Raw genomic sequence first — 5,970 nt, 5'->3', positions numbered from 1 at the left:
ATGCATGCACAATTTATGGATGCTTGGTCATCATACAGACATGCATGCCTGCAAATTAAAAATTCACAAGTTTCGAATACTGGTGATTATTTTAAATGCCATATACTCACTTTGAAAGACACACAGATAATATGCACTAAATACAGAACCTTACCACATTGCGCTCTTTTAAATTATGTGTAGCAGACGTGAGCTTTTATGCATGTGAGAATGCAAGATATTAGGCCCCAACAAAAATTTATGACAAATAAATTAACATGATGCCAATAGTCACTATTTTATTGTACATAGCATACAACCGAAAAAGATTGACAATAGTAAACATGAGCTATGACCTTCTGCATCGATTGTAATGGTGAGATCTTTGTGAGTGAGGATCAATCTTCTGTTTTTTTCAAATCTTTTTTCTTACGAGTAGACATCTTTTTTGTGACGAGACTTGTTTTTTAACTTTTAACATTCTGACTTCCCTCCTTGCATAGTAGGTAACAAATAAATTATTTAGAACAACCAAATATAAGTTAAAGGCACCAGCAGTCCAAAGGCGCTTATTGAGGGTGTTGCCAGTGCCCACAAAATTGAAAAAGAAAATAGATAGGAGAGTAGGTGTGTGGTAAAACATGTGGGCTTATATAACATGCTTTGGTCATCATGCTAAAAGCCTTGACTACAAACTTGCTCAAGGCCTATTTATAGCTCTCCTTTTATATATGTGTGTGTGTTTCTAAACTTGTGTGTTACAAAATCACAAATATTGGCAAAGTAATGCAAGTGGTGTTGGATTAATATAATGTGATCATTCAAACACTTGCACAATCCATCTTCAGCTGCCCAGGCGACTTTGGTTCCTTTTACAAAAGTGTGGTCAGGGCGCTCCTTCTCTACAGCACATCCGCACCCGGAAGCCTAAAATAAAGACAGAAGTAATCACTAAGAGTTTCACAAGACAGACTGTCCAAGATACAATATGCGTTGTCATGCTGGAGTGTTCTTAGTTCGATGTGAGTAGAAGTCAGCATCAAAATTCGCTTTGTTTTCAACGGAAAACATGCTTGTTGGAGGTCCCCCAGGCAAAAAACTGTGTAAACAACTTGACAGTACCTGTGGGCCTACAGAGGGTAGCACGTACAACAGATTTCACATAAAAAACAAACAGCATAGTAGAAAGGAAATTTATACACAAGAAACATCTGAGCAATGATTCAGCATGATGCACACGTGAAACATGAGTTAGGTTTGAGTAAAAAAGCCATTCATCAAGTGATTGCGCACATCCGATTTGAACAAACCGAATAAGGCACTGAAGTTAATTAGGGTTTTTAAAGAATTGTAAAGTGCCAATAAGCAATATTCTAGTCTAGCTCTACAATAGTGTGTCATGTATGTAGTACTAGTATTTGCCTGTTAGGTATGCTGTAGTCATGAACATATTCAGTTTTCCTAATACCTTAAACTTATTATGTTGCAGTCCAGCGGTTCATGTTCAATAAATAATTGTTTATGGTAGCATTTAGGTTACAAAATTGATGCTAAAAATTTGGCAGACCCCACATACTTTGGGAATCGATGTTATGCGAAACACGCATAACATGTATTTTAATTTTTTTATTGAGCGATCTTATGAGGTGGACCTCAATATAAGTACAAATTCTCGCACACACATACGTTAAACAGCCGCATATGTTTCATTTGTTATGGGGAGATGTCACACCTTTGACAACATTAGCAGTTATTTGCTGTTTCGTAACGATGCCAACAAAAACAGAAACACACTAGAAGTGGTAGGCTGGTATGAAGCACTGGTGTTTACGCTGGCACTCGCGACGACGGTAGCCCTCAACACTGCTACACAAATACTTCACAGGATGGTGCCTGACTACAATTGACTTTGACTCGACCTCACGGCTGCATCATAGGAGTGCACATGTAATAGTTATAAAATTTGATAGCCAGTAGTGCAACGGCAGTTGATGTTACACAAACATTTGAGACTATTTGGAAAGTATAACCGAGGCCGGGCATGGCTCTGTGCTAGAATACTTAATTACCAAGCAGAATACTAGGTTTGGATTCCTGCTAGGACACTTGACTTTATTCTTTGCATTCATTTGGTCAATGCTGCCTATGTCAGCTTTTTAACATGATAGCGTTGAAGAGCTCGTGTCGCAGAAAACCCGCCGCCGGCGTCTGCCCCGTTGGTTGTGAGCGAAAAATCGTCTGTGCATCTGTGACCGAAAAATCAAGTTACCTAGTTTCCAGAAACTCAAAATTCCTACTTATGACCTAATGGAGGCGCGCTAATTGCTGCAAAACAAAGCCCCCAAGTTGACTACTAGACACTCAACACAGGGCTTAACACACGGAAGTCTATTGACATCGGCCAAAAATTAACGTTAGATTTACAGCGCTATTCCATTTCCCCATTTCATGAACTACACAATGCCATGATAATTGTACCCTGGTATTTTTGGTGGGCTATATCACACAGAAAATGCAAGGACTATGTCAAAAGAATGGCATCAAATTTTACCGGCATGTCATCGAAATAGAGGCACAGGCTACTAGTCTTATTTATAATGCTAAGAGTATTTAAGGTAAAGGCATTGAAGATAGCTGGTGGCCTTTTTCACTATCTAGGTATCAATTTTTCACTATCTTGGTATCAAAATTCTGCCATGTCAGTCATAGTTTACTGACATTGCAAGCTCAAGAAAAGTGTGGCTCTGAAGGCATCAACACAGCGTTTTGCCAGATCTTTTAAGAAGGCAGTCTTTAAAATTGCTAATGTTTCCAATTTTTTTTGCTATAAATTTCGTGCTTTGCATCAAAATGTACCTCCATCCAACTTGTTTTTTTTTTTTGCATTCGTGCTCTCACTAACTGCTTACCTTGTCTTGTCAAGTGTTCGTTGACATAAATAGGACTACTTGATCTAAAAGGAAAGGCCACTTTAGACAGACGTAAGTTTTTTGTCTTATCCAGAACATTTCATTTGTAACATCGTTCATAATGTACTACTATTTTTTTTCAAACCAGGCTTGTTTGTTCCTACTCTGTCTGCAGTGTCAATATCATCACGAGTAATGGTTTTTCCATCATCGCCCAAAAATTTCGGACAACGTCAAAAGAAAACCCTCATCTGAGACGCCTTTGATGTCGGATAGTTCAACCTTGAATACAGTGTAAATTCTTCAATTTTCATCTGAAGTTGCTTATTTTCACCTGGAAGTTTTTTGTGCCTGTTTCAAGGTGCGACAGGCTTTTCATGCAAAGCCTTTATTTCTAAAGAGAGCGCGTTGACACTGCCACCACCTTCATTCCACACTTCTTGAAGGACCAAAGTTCAGTATGAATTTTGTGCTTGAAATCCTCTGTTTACCATGACAAACAATTCACAGGAAACATTAGTACTCTTGCTTGGCAGGAGTGCATGCAGTAATACTAACACAATTAAAGCAGGAAGTAAGTGTCTCACCTGTGCAATAATGATTTTGGCAAGCACTGTGAAGACCACACACACTGCTGCCAAACTGAGGAGAATATGAAGAGCACTTCATATAAGTAGGCAGCGTCCAGTAGCTTGGTGAGGCACAGCGCATAAGCAGGTTGAACAGAGCTGATGCTTGAAACAATGGTTCAGAGTTCGCTGGTGCTTGGGCTCCTTGACCTTGTCAGGAAATTTCCTTGAGCAGCCTCACTCAAATGAAATGACAGACCGTGCCGAAGAATTTCTGCACCAGTGCAAAAAAATTATTTTAGTGAGGTTTGTCTAGACTGCATGCGCTGCTTGCCGAATTGCAGTGAATGGCTAGAAACGCATGGCCAACATATATTTAGTGGCACGAAACTGAGAAATACAAAAAGGGCATGCTGCAGTATAAATACAACGAAAAACATGCTGCTGCAGAGCTTTTCATGTCGATGTCATACATGTGAATTTTCATTTACCTTTATAGCTCACTCATGCACGAAGATGAAGTTAGAACTTTTAGATGAAGACACCCCCTTTTAGCTGTATCGACTGCACGCAATTAAGAGATAAACATGCGTGAGTAATGCTACTGCCTGCAATCGATAAATTCTTTTCTTGAGGCTGACCAAATATATATATATGCACGAGTGCATCCATAGAGGCACATTTGCATTTCTGTAGTTATGATACCCATGTGATGTGTTTCTTAAGTAAATGCCATGCAATATGCACCATAAGAATATTTTATTCCGTAAAATGGCAATACCACTACATATACATGTCCGTATGCGCATATGCATCCACTGCAGATAAAGCATAAAATTAAAGCAATACTGACACATGAATTTTTTACCAAGGTAGTGGAGGGCTCCAGAAATTTCGACCACCTGGGGTTCTTTAACGTGCACACAAATCTGAGAACACAGGCCTACAGCATTTTCACCTTTATCGAAAAAGCAGCCAGCAAGGCCGGAATATCATCCTGCGACCTTCGGGTTAGAAACCGAGTACCTTAGCGACCAGACCACTCCGACAGGACTTCGATCTCCCTGTTCCCCCGTGTAGGGTGATAGACCGTCTTTGCTGGTCTGGCTAACCTCCCTGCCTTTCTTTCTCTACCATTTATTCTCATGAGTTCAACGAATAAAACTTCCTTCAAACGGCTAACATTCGGACGTTTAATTGATTGATATGTGGGGTTTAATGTCCCAAAACCACCATATGATTATGAGAGTCGCCGTAGTGGATGGAGGGCTCCGGAAATTTTGACCACCTGGGGTTCTTTAACGTGCACCCAAATCTGAGCACACGGGCCTACAACATTTCCGCCTCCATCGGAAATGCAGCCGCCGCAGCCGGGATTCGAACCCGCGACTTGCGGGTCAGCAGCCGAGTACCTTAGCCACTAGGCTGTCACCGAAAGCTTACATCTGAGCGCAGTAGCCGGTACTTCTCTGATTCGTATGTAAGAACACAAAATTTGGAGTTGACAATTTGGTACGCGTTGGTGAACTAACATACTGGCATACTTTTTCAGTGGATCGCATTAGTCATTTCTTTGGCGATTTCTTAGTTGCAGGTATCAATATAACTGCAAATATGTAACCTGGCACGCCCGATGTGTACTGATACATGGTCGCTTGAGCGAAAAAAAATACTCAATATTCACTCGTGTGCGTGGATATGTACTAAACAAAACGTGTAAATAATATGCACTTGTGGACCAGTAGCAAGGGCTAGAAACGACTATCAAAGGAAAAAAGACTATCGGCAGCAACAGCTGACAAAATGTGGCTGCTCCTCCAGTCAATTTGAGATTTTTCAGAGTTAAGATGTAGATGCTTCAAAAAACTTTGCGCTCTTGCTTATATCTGCGCATCATTCGGTGCCAGGAAGCCGTTCGTCACTGTCGAACCAAGACGCAATTGTTATTTTATTGTGAATTTGCGTTATTTTACTTGTATATTTATTTGTTTGTGGCAAATTGGTGCCCCCGTTTTATCCCAGGGAAGCTATTTTGCGCAGAGTACTGGGACGCTGCCGCTCCAGTGTCCCAGTACCTGCGCTGGGAGGCGCTGGTACCAGTGCCATACTGGGCCCATAATCAGGCATGGCGCTGGACGCTGGTAGCCAGTGGCGCTGATTTTTGCCATAGGGATAAAACGCTTTCATGGGATTTTCACTACTTTCATACAGTCTACGACTTTTAAACCTATGCGTCGGGACAACTCATTCAAGCCATTTAGCGAGGCTGGGATAGGATTATTATCCGTTTGTCTATGGCAAATAGTATCACAATCCTTCCTTTTTTGAGACAATTCCCATCCTGTAATTCAAATATTCTTGCAGGGTACATTTGCGTTGGAAATGCGTGTGGCCTTCTGTGGACAGTGAAGAAAGACGACGACGTTTTATCAGCTAGTGCTTGTTTTGGGGCCAAAGTTTACGTGTTTGCAGCCCAATTTGATTTCTGCGCAGTGTTTTTATAGTGATATTGT

At 40.9% G+C, this 5,970-nt stretch overlaps 1 long non-coding RNA gene across 1 annotated transcript; it reads right to left on the bottom strand.

The window, feature by feature from the left end:
- Nucleotides 1–261: 261 nt before the first annotated feature.
- Nucleotides 262–3,837, bottom strand: LOC142767643 (uncharacterized). The gene is made up of 2 exons (XR_012885064.1): nucleotides 3,476–3,837; nucleotides 262–906 (listed from the first exon to the last, which is right to left on the bottom strand). It is a non-coding gene; the product is annotated as an uncharacterized LOC142767643 (long non-coding RNA).
- Between the last annotated feature and the right edge of the window lie 2,133 nt (nucleotides 3,838–5,970).

Source organism: Rhipicephalus microplus, chromosome 7, assembly GCF_043290135.1.
Source record: "Rhipicephalus microplus isolate Deutch F79 chromosome 7, USDA_Rmic, whole genome shotgun sequence".
NCBI lineage: Eukaryota > Metazoa > Arthropoda > Arachnida > Ixodida > Ixodidae > Rhipicephalus > Rhipicephalus microplus.
The sequence above is the reverse complement of the archived record's forward strand: the minus strand, read 5'-3'. Positions and strand labels throughout refer to the sequence as shown.